Source organism: Sapajus apella, unplaced genomic scaffold, assembly GCF_009761245.1.
Source record: "Sapajus apella isolate SASKATOON/1434 unplaced genomic scaffold, GSC_monkey_1.0 scaffold31, whole genome shotgun sequence".
In the NCBI taxonomy this organism is placed as follows: Eukaryota; Metazoa; Chordata; class Mammalia; order Primates; family Cebidae; genus Sapajus; species Sapajus apella.
In genome coordinates this window covers 11355242-11368836 of record NW_022436971.1, presented here as the reverse complement: position 1 = coordinate 11368836, position 13595 = coordinate 11355242, and positions in this window count along the sequence as shown.

The following is a 13595-nucleotide window of genomic DNA, read 5'->3' as shown; positions in this document are numbered from 1 at the left end:
GCCATTCCTTCTTTAGACTTTGTTGTGTGAGAACTTGGTGCTTAGATTCACAGCAGTCATCTGGTAAATCTGAAGATAGTGATTCCTAGGGAAGTAGACAATTGAGTACTTGAACTGCCTACCTGCATATTTCATGTTAAATGGGGCAGTTAAATGCTGTGTTTCTTTGTTTGTTCATTCTTATGGTTTGAGAACCTAGTTGATACAACTGGGAAATGAGATGTGATCTTTAACTGTACCTAGTAACGCTAACGCCAATTCTATCAGTGACTTCAGTGTTTATGCCGTGAAGCAAGACACTTTGGTAGAACATTTAAGGATATGTTAAACTTTCTAAATTATAAATGTGACCGTTCTACTCCTCTAATTAAACCCTTTCATGAAACCCAATATAGGACTGAATTCAGGTTCCTATAGAGACTTTCACTTTCTACCCTAGATTTAGTCTGTTTTCTACCCACTGACTGCCTCCCACTTTATGCTTCAGTCATTCCAAATATCTTATTCTTGCTCACAAATCTATTGTGCAATCAGTGCCTTGTAATGTCCTGTGCACTTCCCCAACTATATTACATTCTCCTTCTCTTCCTTTCACATCCTCGTCTGGATAATTCCAACTAATCACTCCAGCCTGAGATAATAACTCATCCAGGAAGCCTTCCCTAATACTCCTCGTACAGAATTATAGGCCAGTCTCTGTGTTCCCACTGTACTTCTGCTTTAACTCTCATTGATGTATTCATCATATAGCATTAAGATAACCCACTAATATGCATCCCTTCTTTATTATACCAGATGGTGTTTATGGAAAGGTGCAATACTTTTCATTTTGTATTTCTAGTGCCTAGACAAATAATTGGCCCTTAATTAAAAAAAAAAAATCTTTTGACTGGAAAACAAAAACTAGATTAATATCTAAAACTCCTATCAGGACAACACATTCTGCTTCTAGTAGCTTGAAATAAGAGACTGTTCAATCTGTAAGCAACGGTGAATACTCCTCATTTACACATGACTATGATTACTGAGTATTACTTCTCTAGCTGTCACTCACAGATGAAAGATTGTCCAGAGGCAGAAGGAAACCTGAAGGGTAATTTGAATTGTTTCTACTGGGATTTAAAATCTTTGACCCTTCCAAAGTGAATGTTAATAAGAATAATATTATCTGTTATTGTAATGTGTATTATAGTTCACAAAGCACTCTGTGGGTGCTTATATTATATAATATTCACGATAACCCCAGATATAACTATTGTATTCAAGATTTGTGAAAGATCAGAATCCCCATATAGTCTTAAAAATTACAGAAGACCCCTAAGAGATTTCTTTATATGGCGTGTCTCTATTAGCAACTACTGTATTACAAACAGTAAATTATTTTCATTTAAAATAACCATAAACCCATTTTATGTTAATGTATTTTATAAAGATTACTGTTTTACAAGCAAATACGATTGAGAAGATGGCCATTAGTTTACATTTTTGTAAATCTCTCTACTACTTGGCTTAAAAGAACCTGAAGAATTCCTACATCTGCTGTTGTGTTCAAGTTTGTGTAGTATTATGTCACGTAGTCTCTGGGAAATTCCACTGCACACTTATGAGAGATAGAATAGAACTGGCAAGTAATGTCAGGGTTACAGTTTTTACTTTGCTTGCAGATCCTCTGAAAGAAACTGAAGAGAGACTCTCGGGAGTCTCAAAACCACACTTTGAGTCTAACTGCTAGGTTAGACTAACCAAGACAAATTACATGACTTATAGAGTCAAACAACTAATAAATGCCTGACGTAGGATGTGAGATTGAACCATTTATTATCAAGCCAGAGGTTGAGTTTCAGGTCTTGTATAAGCATGTTTAATGTAGTGTTCTGTTTACAGCTGATGTGACAATTAGGTGGTTATTAACCAATAGCTAATCCAGAAAAAAAAAAGTGAAACTGTTTCGGTTTTTTACCAGTACATCAGCTAAAGTTATAGTGTGAATAGTGAGATTCAATTTGGGTCAGTCAACTGAGGCTGATGTTGAGGTGTTTCTGACATGCATAGGATTGGCTGTGACACACAGGTGAAATTAGCCAGAGATCAGGCCTACCACTTCCTGCGAAGTTGAAGGTTTTTAGTGGAGGCATTGTTTGGTTGCTTTCTAAAACACAGAAATTGAGAATGAGGTTCCAGAAAGAAAATGTTGATTAGAATCCAAGGAATTCCACATCCATTATGCAGGTATTTTAATTGAATTGTTCTCAAACATAAGGAGAAAATACTAAAGTGGTAATAATTTAAATTTGAAGAGAAATCTCTCTGAAATGGTCTCTAAGGCATTATGCCATCATGTATATAATGCCTTGGATGAAACAGGAAACCTCTCATTCATTCTAAACTTGTCTGGGAAAGAAAACCTGATTAAGACAAACATGTGGAAGAGAGAGAGCTTAGATTAGGATATTTGACTTGTGCTCATATTTATTTAGATTTGGATATGATCTTAAGTCAAAATATGTAAACTTATTTTAATTAATTCTATTGGCCAGCCAATACAGTTAATGTTTATTATTTCAGCAAATATTTCAATGACAAACACAATCAGGGAAAAGGACATTCCCTGAGGATTTTAAGATAGCTAAAATACAGTTTATCTAGCCAAAACTGATAATTATAATAACCTTGGCTGGGCAGGAGAGGTATAAGGAATGAAAGTTTGTTTTGGGAAGAGGGTGGCCTCAACTAATTCCTGAATGATGAACAGAAGTTACTCAGATGAAGAAAAATTGAACATATTTACACAATCCATATGTGTCAAGATAAATAATGAACGTTCAATGTAATGTGATCTCATTAAAATTTAATAACACAATAGGTTCAATATTTTTGGCCCCCATTTTAGAGTTGGCAAAAAATAAAAACATACCAGCATTGTCTAAAGTGATGCATTTAATAAACAGAATGATTAGTATTTGAACATAGCCTGAGTTCAAAGCACTTCAATAAAGCACAGCAAGATGGCATGCCACAGACACAAATGTGAGGATACCTGGTATATTCATTGCAAGAAGGTGAAAACATATCCAGGAAAAACTGTAATTGGAAAAGGATTAGGAGATATCACTGAAGAAGTGCGTAGGACTAGATCTCTGAGGTGACAGGAAGTTTCTCCTGTAAGAACGTGGGTGTACACATTTGCATTTTAGAAAGGGCTTTCATGTAGATAGCAAAACATTGCCAAGAGATAGTTTAAAACTAAAATTTAATGTTGGAAAATGCTCAGAGATTTCAAAAGCAACAAATTAAATTTGTAAATACAAGTAAAAGATTATTCCGATGCTCTGTTCAAGTTTTATAAATACCAAAGGGAAAAATTGTGTTAACAAAAGACCAATGAGATATGCAGAAGCAAATAACTTTGTTATTTTCTTTTTATTATTATTATTTTAAATGTTTGTGGGTACATAGTAGGTGCATATATTTACAGGGTACTCAAGATGCTTTGATAGCAGCATGCAAGGTGAAGTAAGCCCATTGTGGAGAATTGAGTAGCTTTCTCAAGCATTTATCTTTTGAGTTACAAACAATCCAATTACATTCTTTAACTTATTTTAAAATATACAATTAAGTTACTAACTAAAGTCACCCTAGAACTTTATTTTCTAAAAGCAATCTGCAGATTGGGGAGATGAAAGTGCACTTCAAAGAGGGTCTGGGATGCCAGAGATTATGAAGGCAAAGACTGCAGGGCAGAGCAGGGGAGGGGAGTCAGTCAGGGGAATGAGGAACAGAGGCTGGACCAGATGACCTTTAAGCCCCAACTCATCAGTCTCCCTTAATTGGCTGGTTCCAGGTGGCCAGTCAGTTGATTCCAGGTGATTTGTTAGCGGTCAGCTGGAAATTTCCAGCTGCAGTTCATTTTAGGAACTGTTCTTTGACTCGGTTGCAGAAAAACAGGTTCTGCAACACTTTATCTAAGGACACATCACAATGTGACTGCCCTCTCACCCTGCCATGGCCTCCTGGTTCTGCTTTAACATTTGAGCCACAGGGAGTCCATCTTGTCTGCCAATTGGAGGCATAAGTTGACACATTCTTCTGCTCCAGGCTCTCAGTTTGTAAGTCCACATTTTTAATGTTTTATAATTATGGTTTGGACAGAGATCTAAACAGTTGAAAAAGACTCTGCTATTTGTCAGAACTTTATGATAAGCTCTCTAAGGAGAGGCTCATTCTAATTTGAAATAAAGTTAAGATTAGTCGTTCCAAACGTATCTCCACTGCAAAATAGGCTAACTTAACCAAAGCCCTGCATGTTGCTAAGTCAGGTTCATAAAACTGGCCCATACTTGCTGGAATAACCTCTTTAAGAGGGCAAAGCCACAGTGGCAAAGGGAAATAAGAGCTCAAAAAAACTAGTGAGGAAGAGTAAAGCAATGAGGTTAATCGCAGCAATAGGTTTAATCCAAGAGTCAAATGGTAGGTACAAAGTTATAAGTGAAGAAGAAATATTCAAGTATCAAACATACCAGTATTTGAGGTTGTTAAATTTGAAGTCTTATAGCAAATGAAAGCTCAGAATAATGTAAAGGAAGCCAATATTGAGCAAGAATTAATGGATAAAAGTGTGTGAAGAATCCCAATGTACTTACATGAGATATCCTGAGTAAGGATGATTTTCACATTTTGGGCTATTTCTATGCTTTGGAAAGATTCTGGAATAAAATAACAAAACTGTATATCATGTGGTTTATAAATAAAGTCAAAACTAAACACTAAGCAATAATTTGGCATGTCAGCCTTGTACAGAAAGCAGACCAGGCTACACAAATGTTCACAATCCCAGAATTAGATTGCTTTCTCAACCTTTAACCACATACGTTATTTACACATTGTTAAGGTTAGAAAATCATGCCCGAATATATGGTGCTTTGACACAAAGAACTAAAGGAGCAAATGAAGAGAGCCTCAAGGTCTCTCTGATCCTATCCCTCAACTCTCTCAACCCTTTGTCTCTTCCAAAGCATGGTATGAAGCTGTTCTCTGCGGTTCCCTTAATTACCTAGAAACTGGACTCCCAAACAGAACACAATTGCCTTCCATCCCCTCCCAGAAACCACATTACTAATAGCAAAAAAGACCGAGGAATGCAAACACACAAAAAAGATTGAGGAATGCAATTACACATGGATGGACTTTTCCACAAGATGATGTATTCTTCTCAGTCTCATTCCAGTTTTAAAGAGAATTATTTACAAGTTAATTTTTATCTTTTGGGGTCCATTTATTCTTCCTAGTAATTATTTATCCTTCGAAAGAATTGAGCATATTTCCCTTAATCCCTTCTCCCTATTGGAGACGGTATATAAACATCAAACATCTGGCCTTTTCTTTGAGTTTTTATTTTATGTGTGACTCCTGTGCATAGGCGTGTATGTAATAAACTTGTTATGCTTTTCTCTTGCTAACCTATCTTGTTTTATAGGGGTGTTACAGAGAAAGGGATCACCTTCTTTCTGCCCCTACAATATAAAAAGAAAGATTTTTTTCTATCATATGAGAGAAATTAGAAACAATACCTTGACAGCCTGAGAGCAAAGAGCATGCCCATCACCCAAATCTTGGTTTCTAACACTTTCTTCAAAAAAAAAAAAAAAAAAGGAACCAGGACTCCATGGAAAAATGGTTGATTCTAAGATTGGGATGGAAACCATACACAATAAGCTTGGGATACGTGCCAGAAAGTAAGCAATAAAGGAGGAAAGGGCTGGGGGAGGGAGAGAGAAAGAGCGAGGGGGGAAGGAGAGAGGGAGGAAAGAAAGGAAAACCCATATTGATGGTAGCAAATCAAAAGGACACAGGAGTCAACTGAATGAACTCCCAAGCACCAAAGTTGGAACAGTTCAAGCAACAAAATAAAGCCGTATTGTATTATCACACAAAATATAAAATAAATATATGTAAGTTAGTACTAATATAAATAAAATATTGAATAAATTGATGAATGGACAGAAAGAGACACATCTCGCACTTAGAAAAATTCCATGTAATTTCTGTAAATATTCTGCCCAATCCTTAAGTGTGGATTGAGTGTAGTTAGTTCTTGCCAATGAATTTAGCATGAAAAGGGGAAATGAATGAAAAAAAAATTACAGCGGAGACACCTGAAAAAGGCTATTTCAGCCAAGTGATCAAGGTTATCATTAACAATAATAGTATGGGTCTAGTGAGGTAGTCGTGCCTGTAACCCCACAACTTTGGGAGGCAAAGGTGGGAGGATAGCTTGAGGCCAGGAGTTTAAGACCAGACTGGAAAACATAGCAAGACCTGTCTCTCCAACAAAATTTAAAATTAGCTGGGCATGGCAGTGTATTCCTAGATACCTGGGAGGCTGAAGCAAGAAGATTACTTGAGCCTGGAAGGTTGAGGCTGCAGTGAACTATGAGCATTCCACCACACTCTAGCCCGTGTAACAGAGAAAGACCCTGTCTCTTAAAAAAGAAAAAAAAAAAAAATTAGCATGTACCCTTGATATTATGAGATAAAAATATTTACCTCCTTTTTTCTTTCTCCCCAAAATCCATAACTCCAGTCAAAGCATGAGAAAGAAAAATAGGCACATTCCAGTTGTGTGGTATTCTACCAAATATTGCTTCAAACTATCAAGGTCATTAAAACCAAGGGAAATGTGAGAAACTGCCACAGCCAAGAGAGACCTAAGGATACAGGAATAAATGCAATGATGGTATCTTAGATGAGATCCTGGAACAAAAAAAGAACATCAACTTAAAACTAAGGTAATCTAAATAAAGTATGGACCTTAGTTAGCAGCAATAAATCAATATGGGTTAATTAATTGCAACAAATGTACCATATAAATATAAGCTGTTAATAATTGGGGAAACTACAGTTTTCAGTAATTCCTAAACTGTCCTAAACCTAATATCTACTAAAAAAAAAAAAAAAAAAAGAGAGAGAGAGAAAAATTTTTCCCAGTCACACAAAATATCAATGTTAATTTTCCTTTCTCCATCTACCTTGTTTTTTTGCCACATGCAATTAGGAATTTGATGGAGTTCACAGCTCTAAAGGAAGTATAGTTTTTTGTCATTCTCTTGCCAATTTAATTTTGCAGACTGAATAATTCTCCAGCAATTAAAATACATTGAAAACAGATTGTACGTTTAATGTAAATTTAGGGTACAGAACAAGAATATGAAGACATCAAGAACAGTCAAAATAAAGGAGAAGGGGCAGTACCCCAGCCGACTCAGAGCTGCCACTAGAAGAAAAGGGAAATCTCCTGTATTTTTATTCCTAGTTAGCTCCTCCCTTGTATTCCACTCTCTGTTGAAGCTTCAACAAGATACAGCCCCCAATGGAGAAGTCATCAAGCACTTTAAAAAGCAGATTCTCTACCAGTCTCCTACGTTAAGTATGGTTAGATTGTCATAAGTCCTTATTTGCTATAGACAGCATATAAGGAAAAGAGGCATGTGGTTACCCCCAATTCTGTAATCACTCCAACTCTTAGAGGAGACTCTGGCCAGAAGAAAACAACAGAGTATCTTTACTACAGCAGATAAAGTGCATATTGTCATTGGAGCTGGTCTTTCCAGATATTTATAAATATGAACCAATTACAACAGTAACACAATATTCAAGAGATAGAGAAAGAAACAACCACTCAAAAGACAAAAAGGAAAGGTAAGCTTAAAATATAAAATATTAAAATGCCAGACACTAACAAAATTCAAGCAGATATTAGATTAATTAAAATAATAGCTTGGCAGGTTTGAAAAGGAGGAAAAACCCAGAACAATGGGAGTCTTGAAAATAACAGAGTTTGTTTGCAAAATCAAAAAACTCCCAATACATACCAAAATGTACATTGGCATTAAGAAAACCAAAGCAAACTCCCAAGATGTCACAACAAGATAAGAGAAGGAAACTATGAGAGAAGATGAGACATGGTTGATACACTTACTTATTTATTCATTTATTTATTTTTTTGAGACAGTTTCACCCTGTCACCCAGACTAGAATGCAGTGGTACAATCACAGCTCACTGCAGCCTCAATCTCTCAGGTTCAGGTGATCCTCCCACCTCAGCCTCCCAAGTAGCTGAGTCCACAGGCCCAGTTATTTTTATTTTCATTTTTTGTATAGATGGAGTCTTGCCATGTTGCCCAGACTTGCCTCAAACTCCCAAGCACAAGCAATCCTCCTGTTTCAACCTTGCAAAGTGCTGAAATTACGGGCCTGAGCCACAATGCTTGGCCAGTTGATAAATTTAGGGAAGTCATTATCAACATAATAGGACACTGTAAGAAGAGGATGATGGTATTCTTGGATTAAGATGGTGAATAGGAGGCAAAACTAGCTTGCAGCCTCAGCTCAGAAAGACAGAGCAGCATGTAGAGATTCATGGCGTACTTTTGCTCCAGGAACTACCTCAGGAACATATCAGGAAGGCTGAGAGAATCCACTACCATTTGAAGAAACTGGATTACTGCTACAGGCTCCCTGAGACAACAAAAAGCTGTGAATTGTCTTGCTTTCTCAACAGGGAGGCTTGTGGTCTACTTCAAGTTCTCAGCCCTGGTCACCAGCTTCCTGGAAATAGGCTGACTCCCATTGTAGAGGCATATTGGGAGTGGGAGACCAGCCTTTAGGTATACAGTCATCAGGTTATCTAAAGTCAAGATGAAGTAAAGAAATCTTAAGTGCTGTGAGGCAAAAGCATCAGGTAACCTATAAAGGAAAATCTATCAGGTTAACAGCAGATTTCTCAGCAGAAACCCTACAGCTAGAAGAGATTGGGGTTTAATTTTTAGCTTACCTAAACAAAACAATTATCAGCCAAGAATTTTATATCCAGTGAAACTAAGCTTCATAAATGAAGGAAAGATACAGTCTTTTCCAGACAAACAAATGGTGAGAGAATTCACAACCATAAAGCCAACACTACAAGAACTGCTAAAAGGAGACCTAAATCTTGAAGCGAATCCTCAAAATACATCAAAGTAGAACCTCCTTAAAGCATAAATATTACAGGACTTATATGTAACAATAACACAATGATAAAAAAACCAAAATATTCAGGAAACAAATAGCTCAATGAATAGACTAATACCTCACATCTCAATACTAACATTGAATGTAAATGACCTAAATGCTCCTCTTAAAAGATATAGATTGACAGAATGAATAAGAATTCACCAGCCAAGTGTTTGCTGTTTTCAGGGGATGAACCTAACACATAATGACTCACATAAACTTAAGGTAAAGGAGTGGAGAAAGATATTTCATGCAAATGGACACCAAAAGCAAGCAGGAGTAGCTATTCTTAAATTAGACAAAACAAACTTTAAAGCAACAGTAGTTAAAAAAGACAAAGAGGGACATTATAAATGATAAAAAGGCTAGTCTAACAGGAAAATATCACAGTTCTAAATATGTGCACCTAACACTGGAGCTCCCAAATTGATAAAACAATTACTGCTAGACCTAAGATATGAGGTATATGGCAACACAATAATAGTGGGGAACTTTAATACTCCACTGACAGCTCTGGACAGGTCATCAAGACAGAAAGTCAACAAAGAAACAATGGACTGAAACTATACCCTACAACAAATGGACTTAACAGATATTTGCAGAACCTTCTACCCAACAACTTCAGAATATACATTCTATTCATCAATACATGGAACATTCTCTAAGATAGACCATATGATAGGTCACAAAACAAGTCTCAGTAAATTTAAGAAAATTGAAATCACATCAACTACTTTCTCAGACCACAGTGGATTAAAATGAAAATCAACTCCAAAAGGAATCCTGAAATTGATCCAAACACATGGAAATTAAATAATCTGCTCCTGAATAAACAATGAAAATAAGACAGAAATTTAAAAATTTTTGAACTGAACAATAATAGTGACACAACCTATCAAAACCTCTTGGAGACAGCAAAAGGGGTGCTGAGATGGAACTGGAGAAACAAGAACCATCCAAACCCAAACCCAGCAGAAGAAAGGAAATAAGGAATATCAGAGCAGGATTAAATAAAATCGAAACAACAACTACAACCAAAACACAAAGAATAAAAAAAACAGCTGATTCTTTGAAAAGATAAATAAAACTGACAGACTATTAGGTGAGATTAATCAAGAAAAGAAGAGAGAAGATCCAAATAAGTGCAATGAGAAATGAGAGACATTACAACTGACACAACAGAAATAGAAAAGTTTATTCAAGGCTACTATGAACACCTTTATACATATAAACCTGAGAACCTAGATGAGAAGGGTAAATTTCTGGAAATATGCAACACTTATAGATTAAACCAGAAAGAATTAGAACCTTTGAACAGACCAATAGCAAGCAGTGCAACAGAAATAGTAATAAATTGCCAATAACAACAACAAAAAAGTCCAGGACCAGATGGATTAACAGGTGAATTCTATCACTCAGGTAAGAATTGGTACCAATCCTACTGACATTATTCCAAAAGATAAAGAAAGAGGGGATCCGCCAACATTCTATGAAGCCAACATCACCCTAATTCCAAAACCAGGGAAGGACATAACAAGAAAAGAAAACTACATAGCAATATCACTGGTGAACACAGATGTAAAAATCCTCAACAAAGTACTAGCAAACCAAATCCAACAACATATCAAAAAGATAACCCATCGTGATCAAGTGAGTTTTATAGCAGTAATGCAGGATGGCTTATCATACATAAGTCAATAAATGTGATACACCACATAAACACGATTAAAAACAAAAATAACATGATCACCTCAATAGATGCAGAAAAAGCATTTGACAATATCCAGCATCATTTATGATTAAAACCCTCAGCAAAACTGGCATAGAAGGGACATATCTTAGAGTAATTAAAGCTTTCTAAGACAAACCCACAGGCAACATTATACTGAATGGGGAAAATTTGAAAGCATTCCCCCAAGAACTGTAACAATAAAAGGATGCCCACTCTCACCACTTCTATTCAACACAGTACTGAGACTCCTAGCCAGAACAATCAGACAAGAGAAATAAGGGCAATGCACACTCGTAAAGAGGAAATCAAATTGTTGCTGTTTGCTAATGATATGATTTTATACTTAGAAAACCTTAAAGACTCATCCAAAAAGCTCCTAGAACTGCTAAATGAATTCAGCAAACTTTGAGGATACATAATTAATGTACACAATTCAGTGGCTGTGCTATACACCAACAGTGACCAAGCTGAAAATCAAATCAAGAACACAATCCCTTTCACAATAGCCACAAAAAATTAAAATACTTAGGGATATACCTAACCAAGGAGGTGAAAGAACCCCTATAAGGAAAATTACAAAACACTACTGAAAGAAATCATAGATGAAACAAGCAAATGGAAACACATCCAATGCTCATGATGGGTAGAATAAATATTGTGAACATAACCATACTGCCAAAAGCAGTCTATATATTCAATGCAATACCCATCAAAATACCACTATCATTCTTCAGAACTAGAACAGAAAAATTTTAAAAATCATATGGAACCAAAAAAGAGCTCTCATAGCCAAAGCAAAAATAAGGAAAATGAACAAATCTGAATGCATAACATTACCCAACTTCAAAGTATACTATAAGGCAATAGTCACCAAAACAGCATGGTACTGGTGTAAAAATAGGCACATAGACCAATGAAACAAAATAGAGAACCCAGAAATAAAGCCAAACACTTACAACCAACTGATCTTTGACAAAGGAAACAAAAACATAAAGTGGGAGAAGAATACCCTCCTCAACAAATAGTGCTGGGATAATTTGCAAGCCAAATCAAGGAGAATAAAACTGTATCCTTATCTCTCACCCTATATAAAAATCAACTCAAGATGAATAAAAGACTTAAATATAAGACCTGAAACCATAAAGATTCTAGAAGATAACATCTGAAAAACCCTCACAGACATTTTTCTGGTCATTAAGACATCATGACCAAGAAACCAAAAGCCAATGCAACAAATACAAAGATGAATAGATAGGACTTAATCAACTAAAAAGCTTCTGCACAGCAAAAGAAATAATCAGCAGAATTAACAGGCAATCCACAGACTGGGAGAAAATCTTCAAGTCAATACATCTGACAAAGGACTAATATCCAAAATCTACATCAGGAAGTAAAAAAAAAAAAATTCTCATAAAAAAAAAAATGGGCCAAGGACATGAATAGACAATTCTCAAAAGAGGATATAAAAATTGCCAACAAACATATGGAACAATGCTCGATATAACTAATTATCAGGGAAATGCAGATAAAAACCACAATGGGATACCACCTCACTCCTTCAAGAATGGTCATAATCAAAAAATCAAAAAATAGTAGATGTTGGCATGGATGAAGTGAAAAGGAAACGCTTTTACACTGTTAGTAAGAATGTAAACTAGTAAAACCACTATGGAAAAATGTGTGGAGATATTTAAAGAACTAAAAGTAGATCTACCATTTGAACCAGCAATTCTACTACTAGGTATCTACCCAGAAGAAAAGAAGTGATTATATGAAAAAGATATTTGCACATACATGTTTATAGCAGCACAATTTGCAATTGCAAAAATATGGAAGCAGCCCAAAGGTCCATCAATCAACAGCTGACTAGGAAAATGTGGCATATATACATCATGGAATACTACTCAACTATAAAAAGGAACAAAATAATAGCATTGCAGCAACCTAGATAGAATTGGAGACTATTATTCTAAGTGAAGTAACTCAGCATTGGAAAGCCAAACATTGTATGTTCTTGCTTATATGTGGGAACTAACCTATGGGGATGGAAAGATATAGGAATGATACATTGGACTTCAGGGCCTTAGGAGAAAAGGTGGGGGGTGGCGAGTAATAAAAGACTGCATATTGGATACAGTGTACACTGCTCAGGTGATGGATGTACCAAAATCTCAAAAATCACAGCTAAAGAACTTATTCATGTAAACAAACACCACCTGTTCCCCAAAAACCTACTGAAATAAAAAATACATATTTTATAAAAAGAAGAGAGTGGAGAAGATGTGCTCAAAATAATTACTACAAGAATAAAAGAAGACAAATGGTCTGAGCTGAAGAAAAACTTGTCTTCACATTCAAAGAGATCCTCGTCTACGCATGTCTAAGGGAATTTTCTGAATTGTGAAAATAAAGGGGGAAGTCTTTGATACATCTGAACAGAAAAATAGGCAACTAAAATGGTAACCGACTTTTAAATAAAAGTAAATCAAAAGAAAGCAGGATGAAGAGATCAATAATAATGAGAAAAAATTAAGCTATTATAAGATAAAACATGTAGATTAAACATGGTTAAACCAGAGACAGTTCTATCAAAAAGATCATTCAAAAATAATGGCTACCTATGAGCCTCAACAATTATAAAGAAGTGCTGATAATCAGCATTAAGAAAGAGAGGCAGATATAACTCAGACGCAAATAGCTTTGTTTAAATAAGAGAATATTATGTACAGTTTCATGATAATAAAATAAAAATCTCAATAAACTTAAGAGCTTGCAGATTAAATTCAAGAGAAGCTTAAAATATATAAATAAATGA